This window comes from Carcharodon carcharias, chromosome 8, assembly GCF_017639515.1.
Source record: "Carcharodon carcharias isolate sCarCar2 chromosome 8, sCarCar2.pri, whole genome shotgun sequence".
Lineage (NCBI taxonomy): Eukaryota > Metazoa > Chordata > Chondrichthyes > Lamniformes > Lamnidae > Carcharodon > Carcharodon carcharias.
In genome coordinates, this window is record NC_054474.1 from 166,049,804 (window position 1) to 166,075,636 (window position 25,833).

Below are 25,833 nucleotides of genomic sequence, written 5' to 3' on the forward strand. Positions count from 1 at the left end.
TTCTCCATGAAAACTTCATAAAAGAAAACATATGTCAAAACATTTATTAATTGCAATTTAATTAGGTCAAATGACAAGGAAAACAACTGAAACTGCAACGACTTTGATAGTTGGACAAGAGTCATAGATCTCAAGTAATGCAAGTCCTATCAAAAAATTAATGATGTTACTGTAGAACAATGTATTAGGAGACTACCAGCATATGAAGCTTGTCCCGCAAGCACTCATTAGCCAGGAATTTGATGAGAGTTATTGGGAAATGGCCAAACTTTTAAATGGCTACCATGAAAGCTTTCATTGATGATTTATGAGTTTTTTGAGTTTCCCCCAAAAAGATTTTTATGGCGTGAATGACTAAATGCCCCAGAATTTTATATTGAATAATAAGGCTGGACGTCTGCAACTATCTAACACATCTCAATTCTGATATTAGGCTTTTATTTATAGAAATAACACCCTGTGCTAATGTGCAAGCATGCATGCTCAATCTCACAAGAGACCCAACTTGAAGTATTGCTCGATTGGCTCCCCTCATCCACAATAGTGAATTGGTTCTGTTCAGTAATTTTAGCTTTTTATAAATTCATGTTAAATGTTTTACTTAGATGCCTCTTTTCACGATCTACCAAATGTTAACGTTAAGACTGGCAACTGTTTGTCCAAAATGGAAAATGTTTCATTCTTTCAATTAAAAAACATAAGAAATTGTGCAATAGAAAATTACCACTTCACTGAAACGCCTGATCAGTCGTCATCCATAATATTTTACACTTAATTCTAACTAGAACAAATGCATACTGCCAATTTACATTACTTATAGGTTGCTTGATTTAACCAGGGCAGGCACAAAGGCAGAGCTAACCAACATATTACCTAGATACGAGAGTCTTTGCAGAAAGGATATCTACCCATTGAAAGGGTATAAACATTTCGGCCCAGATGTTCTGATCTCTGGATGGTTGGAGGCCAGACGCACCCCAGAAGATGCGCTAGACCTCAGAAGTCCCATCACAAAGACTCCGTAGTAATTGCTGGGAAGCTCGAATTTCTGACCGACAATTCCCCTGCTCCCTGGGACCCTCTGAGAAAGTCTCAAACTCTGAGCTAGAGTCAGAAACATCAGATGGTTCCAACTTACTTAGCTGGATAGTTACCCAGGAAATGTTAGACAGATTAAAACCTAGACTAACACCTGGGCAACTACAAAACTAACCACCCAATCACTCACACTGCACCCGTTGACTCCCCCATCGAATGCCTAACTCTTCCCTGACCCGACACCCCCTGCACCACCTACCCATTCACCCTCCTGCCACGTTACTCACTTGCCACCCATGTGCCACTCCACTCCTTCGCCCACCCTACCCCTTTACACACTTACCTTACCCACCCTATCCCTTTACTGACTTACCTTACCTTACCCCCTTACCTTCTCTCCATAGTTTTTCAAAGCAGATTTGGGACATTTAAACTCTCTACTTCCAGAATATGGCATCTGGTGACATAAAAGGTTTCTGCGCGGATTCTCTCCTCTACTCCCTCTGAAGATACCTGCACTAAGTCGGTTCTACAGGATCCTCCGTGCCCTGAAAAATCGTAGTAAGGCAAGCATGGAATTTTTGTCTGTTCAGGGTCAGAAATAGGGTTCCAACCCTGAACGGAAGAAGCATTTGATCAAGTGTGGTATCAAGGAACTCTAGCAAAATTGAAATCAATAGGAATCAGAGGAAAAGCCCCCGCCTTATGGTTGGGTTCATACCTAGTGCAAGGATGGTTATTGGTTTTGCAAGCCAATCATCTCAGCCCCAGAACATTGCAACAGTTTCTCAGGGTGGTGTCCTAGGCCCAACCATCTTCAGTTGCTTCATCAACGACCTTCCCTCCAACATAAGGTCTGTAGTCTGGATGTTCGCTGATTATTGTACAGTGTTTGGTAGCATTCACAACTCCTATATACTGAGGCAGTCCTTGTCCACACGCAGCAAGATATGGACAACAGTCAGGCTTCGGCTAATAAACGCCCAAGTAACATTCAGGCCACAGAAGTGTCAGGCAATGGCCATCTCCAATAAGAGTGAATCTAACCATCTCCATTCAAGAAAGTGGCCCACCACCACATGCTCAAGGGCTATTAGGGATGTGCAATCAATGCTGGCCTTGCCAATAATGCTCACATCCCAGAACAAATTTTTTAAAGTATAATTTTAATTTAAAATTGCTATTTTTTTTCAAGGCCTCATGACAAATAATTAAGTACAAGCTAGTAATCAGGGCAAAATGTGAAAGTGGGTGAACTGGGAACATCCCGCAGTTGTGAGTGGGTTTATAGCCAGCGAACACAGCTACAAAAAATGCAAATAGAGAACAATGTGTGTAGAATACTTTGCTTAGTAGACCATAAGGCAGGGGTCAGCGACCTATGGAATTTAAGATGATTTTCAGTGGTACATGAGATGACCGTCCAGTGTGAGCAGCCAGAGCTGCAGGCCTGACACATTGGCTTAAGAAAATCAGAACTGGGGAGTTCCAATCTTTTTAAAGCTGGTCTGTCAGTGCCAGGGTCAATGCTGCAGCAGCGTGGCTCCGAATCTTTTTTTTAAAAAAGCTCGCCAAAAAACCAAAGCTACCCAAAGGTACCATGGCAACCTTCAGGAAAGTGCACTCAATTGAAAAATGGTAGGTCAAATCCCTGCAATTTTAGAACCAATTGGATGATGTGTGTGGGGCTGGTGGGGAGTGTGTGGGGGGTAGGGGGGCGCAGCCAAATACGTACTAGGCATTGGAAAACTCAGCAAGGAACACACTAAACTGGTAAGATTATGGTGATTTTATAAAGAGACCTTAAAAATGTTAAAATGTATTACTCGTTCACAAAACCCTAAATTAAGAGTGAATAAATGGAGACTCTGCTCACCACTTCTGAAAGGCTGCTGACCCCTGCTATAAGGTATGGTTGAGTAAAGTATCATTAGCACCAAATCTACTTAAATTTAGGGTTGAAATTTCATTAGAATACATTGCTAGGTAATATACTATTCTGATTTAACCAATTTTGCAAAAATGGAAGTACAGGCAACAGACGGTCACACTAAAGATACTATGCAAGAGTTATCTGAATTTACTTTCTACATAGTGCATTAACTTGACCCACCTTATCCTATATAAAACAATAGCATTAAATGTTGAACTAAAAATGTGAAAAGCCAGTGAACCAGTAAGCAGGGCAGAGGACTGTAGTGATAAGCTAAAAGTTTTTAAACTATTGGGACTTATCCAGCAGAATCCTGCTTGCACTTGTAATTATTTTAGTAAAGCACTAATACATGGTGCATTACAGTTAGTTCATTCACCTAGCACAAAGGATGAAAATAAGGACATGCCACAGGCTCGCCACTTTAATTAGCATTCTACCAAACAAATGAGCTTCAACACAGCTGTAATTAAACAGGGCTGTAATTAAGTATATGCCCTTTATCATAATGATCATGGTTAAAAATGGCAAGTAGCATGAAACTGTATTATTAATCCTGTAACCTCACACTGAAATGAGTGTACATAGAAATCAGCATGTCAAGGCTGTCATATTTTAACACTGTCTTTGTTGATAAAAAAAAACATACATTTAGAGATAGTTCATTGAGTTTTGATCAACAAATTCAGCAACTTGAACTTTTCAAAAATTAGGTATAATGTTCAAGTCTGAGAGAAAATCTTTAATAATCTTTAAGAGTCTTTTTTTAAACTTGAATACGGCAGAATTCCCAAAGGCACTATGGAAGAAAACTATTTATTTTAACAAATTCAGGAGCACAGGAACGAAGATGAACACAGTATTTTTATCTGAAGTTATCTTCCATTCTGATGGCTGCCCTCTCTATGGGACAGCAGCATAACTGATAGTGTAAAATATCATAGAGTGGTAGAAGGTTGGTACATGACTAAGAATCTCCACATGGCACATTCATCCGTTCAGGGGCCACCAGGTGGCTGGGTGGAGCTTGGGAGAATACATGAACATCACCTACACCCACTGCTTTTATATAATTAACTCCAGTATTCAAATGTATGACATGGTAGGAAAGGTGCTTAGATAACTTTTCCAGTTTCAGAATCCCTAGTGAGGGAGTTACAACACAGATTCACCAGAATGATACCAGGATTTAAAGGGTTAAATTGCAATGACAGGTTGCTTAAGTTAGCTTGTATTCCATTGAGTTTAGAAGGTTGACATCAAAGGTATTTAGAATGACAAAATGATTCAATGTGGTAGGTACAGTTATACTGGAGGAGAAAATCCAGGACATTAAAGTTAGAGGTTGGTCATTGAGGAGTAAAATCAGGAGTACTTTTGTTTTTAAAAACAAAGGACAGTGAAAATGGAGAGTTCTCTCCTCCAAAAGGCTCTGGGTGCAAGTTTAATTGAAATTTCCAAAACTGAATGATAGGTTTTTGTTAGATAAAAGGTGTCAAGGGGCACGTAGAGATAGCAGGTTAAGGTAGTCGAGGTACAGATTGTCCATGAATTGACTGAACTAGTGAAAGACTTAAGATTTATGGCCTACTCATACTCCAATGTATTGAAGAAATTAATGGGAAATGCCTGTTATCCACACTACTCTGACTGCAATAAGTTAAAGAAGATACAGAATAGAATATAGGTTTATATGCATAACCAAAATTTCAAGGCAACTGCTCTGGTGTGGTGTAAGTATTACTTGCCAAAGTATAAACTCGGTGTGATGACCCCTCTAAAAAGGAACAATAGTTGTTTAGAGTTACCTAAACCAGCAATATTTATACTGTAGTTCTGAAAGCAGGGAGGAAGGAAAGGAAGGATAAAAGCAAAACACTGCAGATGCTGGAAATCTGAAACAAAAACAAAAATACCTGGAAAAACTCAGCAGGTCTGACAGCACCTGCGGAGAGGAATATAGTTGACGTTTTGAGTCCATATGACTCTTCATCAGATGAAGAGTCACACGGATTCGAAACGTCAATTGTATTCCTCTCCGCAGATGCTGTCAGACCTGCTGAGTTTTTCCAGGAAAGGAAGGATGTCTGTTTTGGAAGATGAAACTTGATGGGACCAACACAATATTAAATCTGGAAACAGGAGATTCAGAACTTTGATTAGCTCCCATAATTAGCTACCATAATTTTCCTTATCCGCAAAATATTTGAAAACAAAAACAGCAGCACAAAATCTTCATTTGGTTGCGTACACACTTGTGGCATCGGACATTAAGATCCCATTAATAGCATAAAGTACATTCACAGCTCAAAACTCTTATGTGCATTTTTCTGCCTTACATTACACAATATCAGATGTTGTTTCAATTGTGGGGAAGTCCAAAACTATGGGTCATAAATATTTTTTAAAAATGGTTAGAGCATGGAAGTTGCTATCACAGAATGGTTGATGTGAATATCATAGGCGTAGTTAAGGAGAAGCTAGGTAAATACGCGAAAGAGGAATTAAAGAATACGTTTATAGGGTAAGGTGACATAGGGTATGAGGGGCTCATCTGGGGCATAAACACTAGTCCAGAATAGTTGGGCTAAATGACCTGTTACCAGTCTCTATGTTGTGCAAATTTTATTTAATTGTATACGACATCTAATAATCAATTGAAGCCAGGAGAACTGAGTGAACTTAAAAATTAAAATTTTAACTTTAAGTACTAAAAAAGCTTTTCAACTTCAAAATCAGAAATTTTCCCTAATTATGCTAAACAGGAATTCAATATTACTAATCACATAACAAGTTCTTTAAATATAGTCTTTTCAATCTTAAGTTATCTTTAGCCTTTTTAACAATTTAGACAAGCTTGTTTATCCAACCACTCAATATAAATGCTGCTAGAAAAATGCAAACACACCTTACTGAGCTATTAATGTTTTTCAAGCCAGTCTTAATTTCAAATGGTGTAAAGCTCTGATGCACTCCTTTAAACGTGATTACTGAACATTGTAAACAATGAAAAGCAATGTGTTTTCCATTATTTAATTTAAAATGATGCAGTGCAAAATTATAGTCATGAATGATGAAAGCAAAGAACAGACTCAGCAAAGCTACTTTTGGATCATTGCTTTATTAATGGTAATGTCAGTAAAATGAAAAATGCTAACATTGTCATGTTTAGCTACCAGGTGTAGATGAATTGCTTCTTCAGTACTCAGAGGGTTACAATTCCACACAGCACTGAACACTTCCATTGTTGTACACAGAGAGAAATTCTACACGTCTACTGAAGGAATTCAAGTGCAATGCGTCACAAATTCCTGCACTCAGTCTCTCGTGCAATGAAGTGCAAAATACAGAGTTATCATCCAAAAGTTAGAGCCTATTAGCTTTTTGAGCTTTGGGCAAAATTCACATATACAGTTACACTTCTGTTGATTTTCCTGCCTATAGAGGGTTGTAGATCTGTATATTTACAGAATTTCATTAAAAAATTGCAAACAGCTTATCATCAGTACTGTTTGTAAAAACAATGTTGTGCTTTGAACTCTTTAAAATTTGACCTTTTCTTCTTCCTAAATATAAAGACACTGGTATTGCAAGGACATTGATCCTTATATTAAATTGGGATATTAATGTATGAATGCTTGATCTGTTAGTTTGGAATTCCCCTCTGCACTATTTTAATGGAGGTGTAATCAGTTTAACATAAATGGGTTAATGTCTCTGTTAAAACAGCAGAGACGATTATTTCAGACAAATGCATTAAACACTCGTTTGCTGGTTTCCTACAGCGTAATTTCAGGGTCAAAGTTTTAAGTAGCCACTTACTGCACAATTTCTGACATAAAATTTGAACCTGCATTCTCACTAATCTGGCTCATCCTTTACGTTACCTTTAATGAACATATACTTGATTGGTTTATCAAGTAAAAGGCTCTTTTCTCTAAGAGTTCAGTGACATAATGGCTTACCACATTTTTTTTTTTAAAACACAATTGTTAATTTTGAAAGTCAACTATACAATGATACTATAAGATGGAATGGCTTCAAAATGAGGGAATACATTATGAAATGTTTCCAGTCAAATTGAAATTCAGCACATAAACCACCTATTAATATTTTTTAGCCAAACCGTATAGAAAAAGTGGAAACCGCTATTACAACTAAATGAAGGATGCAAGTGTTTAATACTCTGTATGACTGATGCAAGCTGTATATTTGAAACATAAAATTCACCACAGGTCATCCAGTGCAACAGATAATCCAGCCTCCAACAACTGAACTGCAAATCAGGACAAGACAAAGGAATAGTTGTTTCCACAAATATTTTTTCTTAATAAAATCAAAACTTAAACTTGTGGGTGATGAATATTAGTTCACAAATATCATACAAAATTCCTGAGTACGACTTTAGATTAATATCCTTGCATTTTGATAACAGTAAACCGCTTCTGAGACTAATCCTACTGCAATCAGCAGCAATCGCATTAAACTGCTTTTTAAAAAAGGCATCACTTCAGTAATCTAAAAAAAAACAATTGAGCTTATTGATTGGAACCTTCTAAACACAAAAAATATATTAACAGGCAGTTTACTTAGCATCAACAACCCTGCTTGTTTAATAGCTCTAGGAGTCCCAAATTGAAATTAGTTTATGTACTGCATCCTGCCACCTTGCATATAAAAATTAAGCCCCTTGAAATTACAAGGGCTAATTAACTAAAACCATATCAAAGAGCCAGTTTATTTTTTTTCCTCACTGCTACTCGTTGGACCTGGAGCACAATGCTGTGTGTAGAAGTTTTCAAGGCCCAGGAGAGGAGCTGCTGCTCCCCAACCCAATAGATTGCTGTGACATGACAAATAAGCTCTGGCCTGACAGCAGCTCCAAGACATATTGTAGTTTATTTTGTCGTTTGGGCTTGCCATCTGTGCCATTCCAACTGAGGCCGTCTTTATACACTGTTCCAAGTGCCTTACGGAAGTCCGTGGTCCCTGAATAGCTCCACAGCCAAAGCTAGTCATTAGTCAAATTGTCTAATGAGAGGGAATAAAAATTGCCCCCTATCCTGACAGGAAAAATTTTGGTGTTGCTGAAGCTTGTGACCCGTGGTATGAGAACTGATGATAGGAAGCTTCTATTTTCAGATTAGTTTAATGACTCCTGCTCCTTATGATAATAATATGGTGCTGTGGACATGTATCTTTTGTACAGAGATGATCATGTACAACTAACCAGCACAATACTATGCAATCAATTCAAAAAACACCAAAGGAAAAACATAATTCATGTTGTACTTCAGCCCTGCACTTGAAAGTGGAAAAGTGCAGTCCCCATGAGCAAAATAAGTTTTAAAGAATTTCTACGTAAATCAAATCTAGGCATGACTTGTTTAAATACTGCCTTTTTGAAGATTATTTAAATGTCTCCAAATACACATCCTTAAAATTTGGATCATTTTGGTTACTGAAATCTGCAGTTGCTGGATGACATATCAGCTCACTTTGCCATTTAGTCACGCACTTAAATCAGCATTCATGTTCAAAACTTTCAAATGGAAATTGAACATAATATTGTATCTTATCAACAGAAAGATTATATAGCCCTTTGGTTTTGAACATACTGGGAGAGAAGCACTTGTTCTGGAGTGTACTGCACAGGCAACTGCATGAACAGTCATTTGGATTAAAGCAGGCTCTCCAGCAAATACAAAAGGATCTATGATTTTTAATGCGATCTGCAACAGGGCCTCCAATCCCAATTGCAAAGACCAACTACTTGTCTCATGAATTCATGCACTGTGTTCAAAATAAACAGATTGGCTCAGATTTTGCGGTGACACTATTCAGTACACCTAAACTTGGCTCAAAGGCTTGCTGGGGAGTTTTGCACCAGACTTACTGTGATTAGGAAATCTCTACAGGTGATCTGTTAACCAGGGCAAGCAACTGCGTTATCTCCTGCTCTTGTCAGATTGAAGAACCTTTAACTGTGGCACACGAAGTTTGAACCAGGAAATCTAACTAAGAAAAGTTAATTCAATGCTATGGGGTTGGAGGCCCTGTTGCAGATCGCAGTAAAAATCTTAGATTCTTTTGTATTTGCTGGAGAGTCTGCTTTAATCCAAATGACTGTGCGTACAGCTGCCTGTGCAGTACACTCCAGAACAAGTGCTTCTCTCCCAGTATGTTCAAATTCAATGCTAAATAACAGATAGAAAGCAAAATAAAGAGGGAAAACAAATGAGATTACGAGAAATAGATAAAAGAGGCAGAAAGAAAAAAATAAGTTTAAATCTAAAGTTAAAAAAATCTCCAAAAAAATAAAATGAGTAAATGAGGCTCCATGATTGTAAAAGTTAATTTCAGTGCCACGTTGTTTGGCAGCAATTATCATACCATTAGAAATTTAGTTACACTGAACTCGACAAACCCAAACTTTTCCTTGTGTGTTTCATGGGTAACCATCACATAAGTACAGGAACTCCACACCTTGCATTGATTGCCCCAAAAAAACAGCAAAGCTTCTGGTAGGGCAGGGCAATTCAAACAGCAACTTCCTAACTTTCGTATCGAACTACTCACGTGCAATCACTGGAAGTTGCTGTTTGATTTACATTTCAAGAACGGAGTGCCAATACCCTCATCATTATTTTTCTTAACCACAACATTTATTAAATTAGAATCATCATCATCTTCTTCTTCTCAAGCAGTCTCTTGGGACTGAGGATAACTTTCTTCCACTCCGGGGTTGTGGGTCCTGAGTGACTAAAACGTCCAATGCTGGATCCGCACACTCTGCTGCAGGTGGGGCATGTAGTGTTTGATGAGGAGGATGGGTGGATTTTGGTACGCTCCTTCTGCTGTTTGTGCTTGCCCTCCGCCTGGGTCTGTCAGAGACGTTCAAAATGGTTGGCACCTTCGTGGAAGCTTCTTCCCCAGTTTGGGTGGTCGAACACAAGATTCCCACAAGTCAGTGGGTATGTTGCATTTTTCAGCGAGGCTTTGAGGACGGTCCTAAAACATTCCCTCTGCCTTCCTGGTAACCGCTTGTCATGACGAAGCTCGGAGTAGACAGTTTGTTTTTGGAGTCATGTGTCAGACGTGCAGACGATGTGGCCTACCCAGCGCAGCTGATTAACCATAACTAGTGCCTTGATACTGGGGATGTTGGCCTGAGAGGGGAAACTGATATCGGAGCATCGATCCTGCCACTGAATTTGCAGGATTTTGCGGAAGCATTGCTGGCGATATTTCTCCAGGGAGTTAAGGGGTTTGCTGTATGTTGTTCATCTCTCTGACGCATACACGACAGCAGGTAGCACTGCAGCCCTGTAGACCATGAGCTTCACGCCTGGTTTGAGGTCTTTGTCATCAAACGCTCTTTTCCTCAGATGGCCAAAGGCTGCGTTGGAACACTGGAGGCTATGCTGAGTGCCATTACTGATGTCTGCTCTCATTGAGAGGAGACTCCCAAGGTACGAGAAATTGTCAATGTTGTCCAATGGTTCGCCGTGGATCTTGATAGTTGGGGGGCAGCATTGTGCAGCAGAAGCAGGTTGGTAGAGGACCTTTCTCCTATGAATGTTTAGCCCAAGACCCATTCTTTCATATGCCTCAGTGAATGCCGACAATAGTTTGGAGTTTGGCCTCTGAGCATGTGCATATGCAAGCGTCATCAGCATACTGCAGTTTGATGACAGGAGTTGATGTGATCTTGTTTCTGGAATGGAGGTGCCGTAGTTTGAATAGTTTCCCACTTATCCTGTCGGGTAGCTCCACTCCAGCAGGGAGCTTCTTGGAGATGCAGTGGAGTGTTGCGGCGAGGAAGATGGAAGAGCGTTGGTGCAATGACACAGCCTTGCTTGAGCCCAGTTTGCACTCGTATTGAGTCTGTGGCTCAATTGGTAAGGATCACAGTTTGGTAAGGATCACAGTTTGGTAAGGATCACAGTTTGGTAAGGATCACAGTTTGGTAAGGATCACAGTTTGGTAAGGATCACAGTTTGGTAAGGATCACAGTTTGGTAAGGATCACAGTTTGGTAAGGATCACAGTTTGGTAAGGATCACAGTTTGGTAAGGATCACAGTTTGGTGAGGATCCATTGGTAAGGATCACAGTTTGCATGTCATTGTGCAGCAGGTGGAGGATGGTGATGAATTTCTGCAGGCAGCCAAATTTGGGGAGAACGCTCCACAGTCCCTCCCAGTTCATACAGTCGAAGGTCTTTGTGGGGTCAAAGAATGCCATGAATAGTGCATGATATATGTTAGGGTTCTTTTTCAGCCCAATGGCACTTCCCCTTTCCCCCCATAAGTTTCATCTTATGTTTTCCAAAATTGAATCTTACATTTTTCTCCTTATTATCTTGAATAATGAAATGATTGAAAAAACAATTCTGCTCCGAAGTCTTGCAAGAATATCAGTTCAGTACCATAATACACTAATTGCATATAACCGTCTGTTCAATTTTCCATTTAATATCGAAAAGCAGCCAAACCAACCATGTTAAGTTATAGATTGAGAAAAAAATATTTTTTGGAGCATCTTACTATCACTTCACTGATGGCAGCTATCGTATTAAAAACTGTGCAATCCAATTAAGACTTGCCTGAAGTACAAAAAAACTCAAATGACTAGAAGCTTAATTTCACAAAAGAGCAACTCCAGGCAGAAATATTTTGATAAAAGCAAAAAACTGCGGATGCTGGAAATCCAAAACAAAAATAAAAATAACCGGCAAAACTCAGCAGGTCTGGCAGCATCTGCGGAGAGGAACACAGTTAATGTTTCGAGTCTGTATGACTCTTCAACAGAAATATTTTGATACTGGACCAAATGTCAGCAATTCACCCAAAAGAATCAATCATCGGAGATAGACCGAACTCAAATGGCGAAAAGCAAGACTTTCTGGTGTCTTAAATACACATAGAAACATTTAGAACAACCACTAAAATTATTTCACAAATTAACAGCTGTCGTAAATGAATTAGCAACAAAATATTGCAGGGAATAAGTTTTCATTTCTTATCTCCACTTCGGGTCTTACTGTCAATAATTCAAAAGCTTTGGTGCTAAGTACATCAGTAAAGTTCAAAAGTCTACTTAGACAGCTTTCCTGCTTCATTGTGAAGGACAACTCTGTTATACACAATTCCACATAGTATGCTGACTTCACTTTTATTCCAGACTTATTTCAAAATTTTATCAGTCTGAATTAATAATTATGATCTTTGTCAAAATTCCAATTAAACTTCACTGACTTCTTCAAGGATGTTGCAAAATAGTAATTACTAGCTCCATTTGAAAACTATAATTTTTTAAAAAGAGAATTTTTCTGTCTTTCAACTGAGTAATGACTGCCCGATTCAGATAATTCTTTCCTCAATGCCATTTGAGTGTTCCCTTCCAGATCATTACAATAGGTTAATTGATTTAAAATTCGCCTTTCTTTTTGCAAAATTATTCTACCACTTTTTCTTTCCAACAATGTGACCTTCAAAATTCAGCCAGTCACTAACTTGGTTTAAGAACAAGTCGCATAGATCAATCTCCTCTTTTGTCTTCTCAATTTTCAGATTTGAGTCACCAGCACCTCAAGGTTTTTGCAGTTTTTAAAAAACCATTGCTCTTTCATTTTTCCCCATTCCCCCCCACCCCCACCACCCCTCCCCCCCAACAACCATCCCAACAATGATGCATATTCCCATTTAATTCTGCTCTTTGAATGGTGTTCTTTACCCCTGCTCAAATCATCTGTGAAGAGAGTAGGCAACACCGGTCTCATAGGATTTTGTGTGTCAAATGCAGAGAGTCATTATTATGCTTCCTTCCAAGGCATTACTATCTTTTCATAATTGAAATGTCTGCACGCCACTTCCATTCCTCTGCTTCCCAACACTCAAATATAATGTTAGTCGTTATCACATCAACAGGGGCGGCCACATGATACCTGAAGTTTGTTTTAACCTACAGCGCACACAGTGCATCAATATCCTATTCCCACGTGAACTTTTCACGCCTAATGCATAGCTTCTATGGGTTTGTTTATAAGTCCTGTTTACCTGATCAGGACTCAATTTATATTTATTTCCCACACAGCAAGTTCTTTGTTCAGTTATCCAGCTGTCACTTCAAATATATTACTAATGACACTTTCCGTTTAGTCATTCATGCAACAGTTGAAGTTTACCAATCCAATAGAAAAGAAACAGCAACAAGATGACCAAAAGGCACACTGAACATAAAGCAACACACAGCATAGTGCTAAAGTGAGTGGGATCACTTTGGGAAAAAAAATTAATAATCACCAAGCTAAAATGCTGCTTTCTTAAAATTGGAATAGAGTTACCAAAGGTGTATTATACTCTCTGCATGTCAGCAGACTTCTGTTGGCCTTCTCACAATGCATTGAAAGGCTAAACTCCCAAAGTAGGTTTTAGTTACCATCTTTAGGCAACTTTTGCGAATTTCAACAAAAAAAATTGTTGCTTGCAGGGAAAATCAACCTGGAAGTCTACATCAAATCGCTGTCAGCTTTTTGCTCTGGAACAGTCAGAATTAACTCATTTAATAATAGTTCTATTCCAATATTAGACCTGATTTCCCTCTGCCTTCCTCCCCGAAGCCTGAAAAATGGGTGAAACTTGGGGAGAAGAGTGCTAATTCTTTGCTCCCCTTTTGCTTCAGGAAAAACACTGTACATCAACTTCCTCTATGGATTTTGATACCTGCAGCAATGGATATCTCATGCAAATAAATGTCAGTGACCTCCACACTAAAATTTCCTCCAAAACTTGGGCGCAGTAAATTAGCATGTTGGCCTCAAAAAACCTGGTGTTACTGTTATGGTGCTGCCTCAACAGATAGGCTGGTATTTCCAAGCAAGATATCTATTTGTGCGTGAAGGGGTAGATTTTGAAGAAAAGTATTATTTTGCTCCATCAATATTTTACACTTAGGTGATGGGAGCTGCAGTCAATACTGCATCACTCACAATTCTATGATAAAGCTATGGCTTATTTAGGTGCAGACAAGGAGAAACATTCATAAGCCATCTTATCAGAAGAAATCTGACTGACCTTCTCAAGAGATAGGGTTAACCTACCGCCCCATCAAAAAGGCAAGAGCTTCACCTTCCCCGGGCCAGACATCTGTCCCGTTCTACTACCTCTCTCCTCCTACGCCATCATTCTTTATAACCACACTGGTTTTCCCAGCTTCTCCAGTCCACTGCTTGACACTGTTCAACCACCCACTTACTAGCTTATTCCAAGTCAGAATGCAGGGTGTCCAATCTGCTGCTACAATCACAAGCCATGGCCCAGCAATACAAAACCATTCATGGGGACAGCATCCTATAAATAAATGTGAAGACCACTGACATTCAAATCACAGTTTCCAGCAGGCACAAATAGGTTTTTAAAATTTCCATTTGTCATCAGCAGCTGTCCACATGAAACTCCTGCTCCCAGTGCCTGTCAAATTCTCAAGTTATTCAGGCTTTCTCATGAGGCTTCCACATGGCCTGCCCCTTTAAGGTTGCTGCTACACTTCAGCCACAGGCAGCAACTGGAATTCCCTTGCAGTGCCCTAGCAAAGTATGCCAAATGTGCTCAGTGTACACATGTTATTTCAAACCAGCCCAACAGAAAGATTGGGCACCAAGGTTGTGGCCCAGGTACAGCAAACCTGCAGTGATCTGTGCTTAAATTGTTCCTGAACGGCATTGGGAGAGTAATATTGATTTTAGGCTCATTTTACTAAAGATAAGTAATCTCTGAAAAGCTGTCATGGCACTGGTCCATCACTATAACGACAACAGATGTGACCTCATACAAAATGTACACCTCGTGATTGATGTGAGCTACGAAACAACCAGCATTACATTTGTGTCCTGGTCAGATTGAACTGCAATGCCATTTTGCAACTGCATTAGCAAATCTCATATTTAAAATTGAACCAAGGCTATTGTCTATGTGGAACTATAGTCCAGTTTCATCATGGAACTTTACATCATAAAGGAATTTTACTGGAAAATAATAGGGCTTGCCCCTTTAACTGACAATAATAGGTAGTTTTGTAAAAAGTGTTTAGCAAAATATTCACTGTCCTATATATGCACTCAAAGTAACTAAGTTAAATGCTCTTGTTTTAACACTGCTGTTTTACTATTCTTTGCATTAAATGCTCGATGAATCCTAGTAAATTCTTTGAGAGATAAAGTGGATAAAAAATTGATGAAGCAGAAAAAAAATGCTAATGTAAGATTTAATTCCAGAGACTGGGAAGCCATATTTGTTCACATTATTAAGTTCTCAGTGTTCAAGACACCAACGAATAAAAACTGGCATCTCACATGGTGACTAATGAGATCTACCAGTGAAATAACATAAGGGCTGACAGCCAGCTAGGCCAACTTGGCAGGTTCCAACCTAGGCATTGACGCATTCATCATCCACTAAACCAATCCACCATTTCTGCAATGCCATTTGTCATTAATTATGCTAATCAGCATACCATTACTCTCTGATGACACTGTAGCAGTTATTAGCTAGTTATGGCTTTCAAATGTGCAACTTATTGAGTATGCAAGAGATGTGCATACATTAGCCTACAGGGAAGAAGTGTCCAATTATAAAGAGAAGAAATTCTCTATTATCTTGCTCTAACAAACCAATTTAGCAATTATAGAAGCCTATGAACTCATATGGGTTTAAGAGCAAGAGCTTAGCATATGAAACAAGGGAACTTTGTTCATTATTATACTCATTCTGATGAAAGGAAATGAAGTGACAAAGCCTAACTCTGCGATTTTGTTAATTACAGGCTTATAACAAGAGGCACAATTATCAAGCAGCAGTGTTCCAATTCTCAAGAGCCCAAATTTCTTTCTACAAGTCTCGCCAAACTGTGTTTTCATTTTTTCTATTGTATTTTTAAATGTACTGATAGAATAATAAAAAAAAGTCCTCGATTTTGCTGAAAAAAGGAGAGCACCTTAATGGTATTGTCCACAACAGAGTAAGGAATATAAAGTTAAGTAGCAAACACAGTACCATAAAATTACTCAATCATAAATATTAGCAGACCAGAATGAACAGCGGATTGATTTTAGCAATATAGTGTGTTGAATGTATATGGGTTGGGGTAAGAGTTTCAAAATACCAAGAACATTCTCCCACAAGAAAATGCTTTAAAACCATCACAACATGGTTTATAAGGATCTAGGCTAATTCTTAAGTTGTGTGGAAAACAGTTTAGCAAATATAAAAGTCCAAGACTAACATATACATCCTACACATTATACATAGGTACATACGCATTACTTATACCACTCACTTTTTGTCCATAAAATTAATTGGTTCTGTGTATTCTCCTCTTACATGACATCACAACATTCTGACAGAAGCTATCGTGAATTGAGAGTGGGGATACCTTTACCTCAAGTCAGATTTTAATATTCAGTTGATGCCACCGAACTTGTATAAATGCCCTGACTAATGTTATTTTACTGACAAGCTAAATCAGTTTAGAGATGCGTAATACTTCTGCAGAAAATATTTTAAAAAAAACAAAGTTTTTAATCTTGAAAAAAAAATTTAAATGCCAACAGAAATAGGACTGCCCTACCACTTGTCCCATACCAAAATACTTCAGGTCACATGGAGGCCAGACAATCAACTGGCTCCAGTTACATATTCAGCCAGCATTTATTACGATCAGTATTCTCATCTAGATTCCAAGCAGAACTTCCAGTCTTCTAACAATTTGACTAAATAGCTAAGTGCATTGATATGCTTAACATTCTTGCAATTGATAATATGAGTGCATTTTTCACTTTAAACAAATTTCCACAAAATATAATTGCACTTTAACTGAACAAAAATCTTCAATCTATGTGCTATGCAATGGAAAGGTACTTCAACATTTACAAGCAACAACTGTACCTATGAACAAAAAGACTGCATTGAGCTACAGTGACCCCATTTCCAAATCCAAATAAAACAAACTTTCACGGGTAGTGTTCCAAAACAATGCAAAAGCAGCATTATTACCCTGAATGTGCTGTGCTTCATTGTATGGCTACTGAATGTTATTGCATGCATTTTAAATCAAATTCATATTCCAACTGTTGTAATTACAAATCCTATAGAGCTTTCCCTTCTGATAAACCATCCTATTGTATATGATGCTAATTAAAGTTAAAATCAAACCCGCTGTATCTTGGTCCATAAATATGCAAAGCACTGTTCAACAAGCTCATTTTTTGTACAGATTTTAAACAAAAAGCATTCCTTGTTCATTTTACTTAATAATATACACTGGATGACAACTCAAATATCTTTGAACAATTCTAATAGTCCATCATTCTGGTGTTTACGAAAATCATTTACATTATTGGATCTGCTCTGTTGAGTAAAAGGTAAGCTAAAGTAGGAAAACAATTAAGCCTGCATTCATTTAATTAAGTCCATTTCTAAAGTCTGGTACAAAGAGAAGAATGCCCCTGAGCAGGCTTGCACCATTCACACAAGAAAATTATCACACTTTGTGAGCTCAATATGGATTAAGTAATCATTAATACTGCTAGAGTAAATGGGCCTATTAAAAAAATCTTCAAAAAAAATTAAATGTCTGCACATAAATCTCTTTAAACTATATTTAATGGGTCTATTTAATCTGCATATTAAACACTAGATCAACAAGCCCCTAATGAGGCCTTTGCAAGGTTTCAGAGAAAAGTACCTCAATTCAGTATTTTTGGGTTGAATTTTCCTGGCTCTGTGGTTTATCTCCAATAAAGTAATACTTGCATTTACAAATTAGAGAAATTTCCACAATAACTGTATTGCCATTATAAGGCACCAGCCTGTGGTTCAATTCACTATTTTTAGCATTCTTGGAAGAACACACTAATAAAATGTCCTAATCCATACAGCATTGCATTTTTGAATATGAAACATGGCTACCGCAGTTGTTAGCGGAAGATGAAAATTTGTGAGCCATTAGATCAATACAAATAAAAGTTTAAAATTTAGATAACTTTAAATTAGTCATAATTGCTTCTTACTTTGTTGTAACATAAATACAATAGTGCAACACATTTAAAGGAGGAGCTATTGGCATCATAGGTTAATAATGTTTAATGAGTAATTAGGGCATGCAATCGTTTTACAACATAGAATGGCTAAATCACAACAATCATCATCAGCACATAGCATTTATTATAAACTGGCACTAGACTTGCTTAACCAACTGTTCAAATTAAAAGAAATATTAAATATAAGAATTTGAAAAAAATGTAGCCCCATGGGGTATAGTTCCACATCAGAAATCAAATGGGTGTAATATCGGTAATGTGCCACAGAACCCACCCAAGGCCACAGTCGGCAGGCACAAACCAGATTCAGGTTCAGCCTAAATTTCACTGACAAGGTGCAGGTATCAAGAGAAAAATGAATAAAAATTATGAAACAAAACTGCTCATTTTACAGAATCTAAAACTGCCAAATAAAAAATTAGCTTGCCTTTAATGAGTGGGGAGAGGGGGCAGGACAGCATGACTGGGCAAGGCTTGAGAAGTTCAAGCCAACTGGATTTTGTTGCTCACCCAGCGAGATCAACTGCAGTTAACCGATAGCAGTTCTCTACTGCATCCTTAAAAATGCAATCTATGATAATGACCATATTCACCACTAAACTAAGCAGACGTTGGCTGGTGCCTACTACACTGTTGAATATTTTCCATGTTGTTCTGACTAAATAATAGCAATACGTTATTGATCATTTAAAAAAATATTCTTTTAAACAGTTTGGTTGAAATAGATCTAAAAGTTAATGCAACATTAATGTTGCCTGATGCACCCATATGGGTAGTAAAAGTTTACAAATTTTGAGGATAGAAAGCATACCTATTCAATTCAAACCGGTTATTAATGTCACCTCAATGCAAAGATAGGTGATGAAGTTGGAACACACTGGCCTACATTTCATCCGACCTGTAAACAGATGGAGCTTTGCTTGGGCAGGAAGGTGGGAAAATACTGAGCTGATGATTTTTAAAAATTCATTCATGGGATGTGGGCATTGCTGGCTAGGCCAGAATTTATTGCCCTTGAGAAGGTGGTGGGAGCTGCCTTCTTAGAGTGCTGCAGTCCATGTGGTGTAGGTACACCCAAAGTGCTGTTAGGGAGGGAGTTCCTGGGTTTTCCCCAGCGATAGTGAAGGAATGGTGATATAGTTCCAAGTCAGGATGGTGAGTGGCTTGGAGGGGAACTTCCAGGTGATGGTGCTCCCATGTGTCTGCTGCCCTTGTCCTTCTCGATGGTAGTAGTCATGGTTTTAGAAGGTGCTGTCTAAGGAGACAGGTGAGCTCCTGCAGTGCATCTTGTAGATGGTATACACTACTGCCACTGTGCATTATTGCAGAGTGAGGTGATTGAGAGTGTGAATGTTTGTGAATGAGGTGCCAATCAAGCAGGCTGTCTTGACCTGGATGGTGTCAAGCTTCTTGAGTGTTGTTGGAGCTGCACCCACCCAGGCAAGTGGAGTGTTCCATCACAATCCTGCCCTGTAGATGGACAGGCTTTGGGGAGTCAGCTGCTGAGTTACTCGCCACAGGATTCCGAGCCTCTGGCTTACCCTTGTAGCCACAGTATTTATATGACTAGTCCAGTTCAGTTTCCGGTCGCTGGTAACTCCCAGGATGTTGACAGTGGGGGATTCAGTGATGTTAATGTTGAATGTCAAGGGGTGATGGTTAGATTTTCTCTTGTTGGAGATGATCATTGCCTGTCACATGTATGGGGCAAATGTTACTTGCCACTTGTCAGCCCAAGCCTAGATATTGTCCAGGTCATGCTGCATTTGGACATGGACTGCTTCAATATCTAAGGATGGTGCTGAACATTGTGCAATCATCAGCGAACACTTCTGACCTTATGATGGAAGGAAGGTCATTGATGAAACAGCTGAAGATGTTGGGCCGAGGATTAAGTTTTGGTCTACTTATTATTTGGTGTATTAGGTGTCATGACCGAGAGCAAATAACACGCTCCCACAACAACTTACATATTTAAAATTGCAGCGATTGTTAGGCTTTATTTCACTGCACCTCATATCTGCAATTCTATTCTCCTTCTTTAATTATATTAAGCTCTTCAACTGTTGAAATAAGAATCTAATACAGTAAAATTTCTGTTATCCGGCACTCTACGAACCGGAATTCTGACGTTGGGTCGGTTTTTTGATTGGAGGTGTCAAACTCACCAATGATAGATACCGACAGCCTGTCCTCGCTCAGGTCTCAGCCTCCCACCGCTCCGCAGCACTGCCCATCAGTGCCACTCACCCAATTTGCACGCTCCTATACCTCTCGAGACCGCGACACCCTCGTGATCGTTCTGAAGCTCTCTCATTGGATGAATACACAGAAGTCACCTTACACCTCAGTTCACCAGCATATCTGATTAACTGGCACCTCCCATTTCCAGAGCGTGCTGGATAACAGACTTTCCTGTACTACTACAACATACTTAATGCCATGGGACCTACAACATGATATCTCAACCCAAAAAGTCGTAGTTTAGTGCTCTCTCTTAATAGCATTCACCATGAAGAGACGTGGAAGTTAAATGTTGCAATTTAATCATTAATATCTATTATGCTAAATTAAATGTATTAAGACAGTCAATGCTACTAAAGATGTTCAGCTGACACAGCCACCACAACTGATTGACCAAAAATGTAGAATTCATGACCAATGTCAATTAAAATGCTCAGCTCCCTGACAATACCATAGCATAATTACTCACTGAAGTCAGTATTAAAGGCAGGAGAGAAATGTCCAAATGTAATATAAATCAACATTTTCAACATTTGTCATAGTGCTGATTTCGTTGCCTACTTTCATTTTTCACATAAATACAACAAAATAGATCGCAAATCATCATTTTGACATCTAAAAACAAACTCACCACTAGAAATACGTTTTAAAAATTACCAGAGCTAGACAAGTCAAGGCGCTCAGTTGTAAATTCCCGACATTGCAAATTTCTGATTTCAAAGGAAGACCCGACATAAGGTGCTTCCTCAGGAGGGGCAGGGGTTCTTGTTACAACATTTAAATCCTGGGCAAGAGTCATTCTATTCATGTTCATTCTTCTCCATCCATCAGCTCCCACTTTCCAAACCTGAGCCACAACTACGGGTTAGTTAGGAAGCCTTAATTGAAAGGAAAACCATTTCCCAACAAACTTGTTGGGAAAGGCATTGGCTGAACACAGGAATGAGGTCTTCTGGTCACTTCCTTGACATGAAAATGGTGTGCATTGCTAAAAAAAAGTCCTTTAAATAAAAAAAGCAGTGCTTCAAATTGTGGAGTTCATTCATGCCAAAGCATTCTATGAAAAATCAACAGAAATAAAATGAACAATTATTTATGTTCATCAACATCTCCTATTTGGTTAAAACTTAGGAACAGCAGCATGTTATAGTATATGTTTTGAACACTTTGAAATAAAAAAAATGAATGAGAAAACAGGCAAGACTAGTGTAGAAAATAGAACTGATCTTAGATGTTTAATGAACCAGTGAGGGGAGGAACTTGGGTGAAAATTAATTTTGAGGTTACAACAAATGATGTACCTCTGTAGGAGAGATAAAAGATTGTATGCAAAAATTAATTTTATTTGAATTCTATCAAAATAACAAAACCAAACAAAAAAAAATCAGCATGAAAAGTAATTTTGCATAATCAGAATGCACCATCTGGAACAATTAGCTGAATTCCTTCAATTCTGTGGAACTATGAAAATCAGTCATATCTTATTATTAAAGATCTGGAATTATACATGTAATAAATCCTCAAAAAAATGAAGCATGCCATTGCCTGTCAAGGCTATTTTTACTTCAACTACTGAAGAAAGCCTGATAAGCCTGAAAAGAACAGATTAATATATGCAAATCACATCCTGCATTTAAAAGCCCACAACTGTCTACACTTTCTGTCCCTTATTGCTGCCTTTATGTTTTATTCATATAACAGCTCACCTGTCACTTCATAAGCTATAATATTATGGGGGTATTATTAAACAGCATAAAAGCAGTGCCTTAATTGGAAAGCTTCATTGCATTTTCCAATTATTTGGAGTAAATTAAAAGCAGATGCACATACTTTAATAAGGACTCTAATATTGGTTCCAGGAAATCAAAATTCATTGTCATCTTGCTGCTCTGATATTTTCCGAACTACCCTCAATTTTACTGGTTTAAAAGGAAAACCTGTCTACACAGTCTGTTAATTGTCAGTCATCTAGCGGCTATTAAAATAATTGGATCTCATAGTAGGTTCCATCCACATTAAAAGTCAAGATATGAATGCTTTGGAAGATTTTTTTTCTAACTGTAAAAATAGTCAAAGTTTTATAGGCTTATGGTTCTCAGTTAAATTGCAATATTATAAAATCCTTGAGTTATTCAATTACTTTTCACCTAATCTAAAAAGGCTTGCGATAACACATGCAACTGTACAAGTCCAACCCATAACACTTTGCCCAATTTTGGAAAAAGTAATTCATATGCGAAGCACGTTTTGCCATACCCAGAGTGCTATGTTGTATAAAGTTGGTTTTGGAACAAGAGAAAAACAAGATATCACACAAGCGGGGTGCAATTTTTCAAGCTATAAACATTGTAAATTAATCCTTTGATCCCAAGAAGAAAAAAAATTGAAGCTAAAATTTAATGCAAGTAACTGAGCGAAAGCAATTTGATGATTACCGTTTTGAACTACTGAACCTACTGAAACTACTTCAGGTCTCGAGATGAAACAAACGTGTACTTAAAATCTGCTACTTTATTTGTTTTTTTTTCTTCTGTACCTAATGTTCTATCTGAATGGTACTCCTTGTATCAACTATAAATCAGCAATTCTGCAATCTGAGGCTCGATGGAAACATTTGCAAAACAAACCATCTCAGAGGACAATCCAATGACCAAAATCTAATGCTGAAATTTCAGCTTCAGCATATTACAGTTGATAAAAACGTTAACATTTCCTGATTTTTGTTTTAAAAAGCTTTAATATTTTTAAATCAGAAACTGGCTTTGTCCCACCTTTTGTGACACCTGTCCCTCAAATAACAAAAATACACACAGTCTTATAATTTTCTCAAGCAGCAAAAACATAATTTGTAGTACATCACAAGGTGTACTTGTCTATTACTAATCGATATGCCTATCCTCCTAGGAAGATTGCAATTCTGTTCACAGCCTTGCTAACAGTGGACCCAGCAATAAACTTTTGTGTGTGCTATGAGGTTGCATTGCCATGACAGAACACAGTTTGAAGACCTCAGATTTAAGGTCTGGGACACATTGATACTCTGATTTCTTGCCCTCGCTCAAACTTTACTGATTTTGAGTAGCACAGGCGGCAGGTTCAGAATGAATTCCATGGACAGTAGTTAGTTGCACATGGCACAGGGGACAAAACTGAAAAAATAGACTGAGGGGGAAAAAGGAGATTGAAATTTTCAAATGCAAGTATAAAACATTAAAAGGTGCAAGAAGCATGTTTTATCCTCACCTGTATGAAGACACATTACGGCCTATGGCTTAATACCAAAAAGCAGCAAAACTTAAACCTTTATCTTGGGAGAGCTGGTTGTAGGGAACTCATCTACAGCAAAGGAGAAATGCAACACCACATGCCTATCAAAGGATTAATTAATGCAAGGATAGCCGGCAACTAGATAGTTGAGATTCTTATGTTAACATGGGTGTAATTGGATTCAATTAATCAAAAACTTGGGGAAAATACATTTTTAAGTTTAACACACCTAAAATGAGATCTAAACGTTTTGAAATCTCAATCTGTCTAATCCAAATTCTAACCATAAAATGCACAATGCAGACTCAATCTTGCTCATACACCTTTAAACGTCATGTCTTATGTATGAACATCTGGTTATATCTAACGTTTTCATCCATCAGAATCTACTACAACAGCATTCTAACTTAATCAATGCTAGGGCATTACTGCCTTTGAATGGGAAAAAATATACAAGACGTTTTAGAGAAAACATTCACAGCCGGTTATGCACTGCACAACTCAGTTCATAACCTGAAAGTCACAAACTTTTCTTAAAAATCATCACTAGATCATACATACAAACAGACACATTCTGAAAACTGGGCACATCTTAGGGACTGGCTCTTTTTGTAAATTTCTGCAAATTCTGAAATGTTTCAATCCACAGTGTGACATGTGAACAGCAAGAGCAGAGAACACTTATCTCACTCCACCAACTTAAAACTGCCCTTTAGTTTCTCTTGAAAAAAAGCTATTTCCATCTCCTCTCAATGAAAAGTTACTACTTCTGCTTGAATATTACACAGGACAATTATTTCTCCATTTCTCCACCTGTAGTATTGAACAATAAAGATTAGATATCAATGAACACAGGCAAATAAAATTTTCATTTATTTGCATTTCATCAGAGATAGTCCAGTATTAAAAATATTCAAACGAAAGCAGGCAATATATACATACCTAAATATTCTACATTACAGTTGCAGGATATGGAATTTCAGCAGGTTTACTTCAACTCAAAGCATAGCGAAGAATTAAATGCAACTCGCTTGACAAAACACAAGATATAAAAGAGCAAGGTTCACAACTACGCACCAAATATTACTACCTGAACTTCTCTGGCTGGATTATTTTGTGCCAAATGAGGGCACTTTGAATAGAAACAAAGCCTTAAAAGATAAAAACGCACTGCTCTTCTGCGATTTCAAAGCTGCTATGTTATGCATGGGCTTTTGCAAAGTATATCCATTTGCTGGTAGCAGACTGCAACTTGACAAGAGTACTGCCAATGCTGCATTCTGGGACTCAAAGTCCATTTATTCAAAAATGGAAAGACACTTCGCACATGTATTTTAATTTCCAGCAGAAACAAATCGAGGAATAATTGGAAGAGGGTAATCATTTCCCACTTAACCATTTGACAATTACAGCAGTACTTCTGGAACAATAAATACGGTCATGTTATGAGTGCTCATTATTTCAATGAAAATCCTCTAATTAGCACCTACCTGCTGTTCCCATCATTTTCTTCTCCAGCATCCTGTCTTCCCTCTCCAAAATCCTTGAAAAACTCTTCCTTCAGCCTCTCTCAAAAAACACTGCCAGTTTTTCTTTTGAATTTCAGGTACAAGTTCAAGTGGCCAACTCTCTAACCACTATAAGCTCACTGACATGCACAACTACCTTGACCACACCTCGTTACACACCATTTCTTGCAAGGACTCTATTCCATGCTCCCAGTTTCTCCATCTTAGTCACACGCCTTCTGACAGTGCAACCTTCCATTACAAAACTTCTATTGTCTTCCTTTTTCTTCAGTTGAGCATCACAGGGCTTCTTCGATTGTGTCCATTCCATTTCTCTCACTTCTGTTCACACCTCTCAGAATTACAATTGAGTTCCCCTTGTATTCATCTTGCACCCCACCAGCCACCAACATTCAGCAGTTCATCCTTCATTATTCCTACAGCCTCCAGCATTATACCATCACCTCTCCCTTCCTCCATTCAGCATTCTGAAGGAACCATTCCATTCTTGAACTTAGTCCACTCCAACATCCCCTCCCATTCCCACCACAACTTTCCATGCAAACATAGGGCATGTAACACCAGTGCTTCCCAAGATTCCACTCTTTTCAGGTAAAACAGTGACTAAGTTGTACATCTTTCAATTTAGTATACTGTGCACACAATGCAATATCTTCACAGATTGGGTAGCTTCTTTGCAGGTCCTCTCCATTTAGCCCACAAGAGTGGCCCTGAGCTTCTAGTC

General features: G+C 38.2%; 1 protein-coding gene across 3 annotated transcripts in view; it reads right to left on the bottom strand.

Annotated features, from left to right (window-relative positions):
- The window catches only part of mvb12ba (multivesicular body subunit 12Ba), a 172,080-nt gene that overhangs the window by 51,748 nt on the left and 94,499 nt on the right, over nt 1-25,833 (bottom strand). The window lies entirely within an intron of this gene.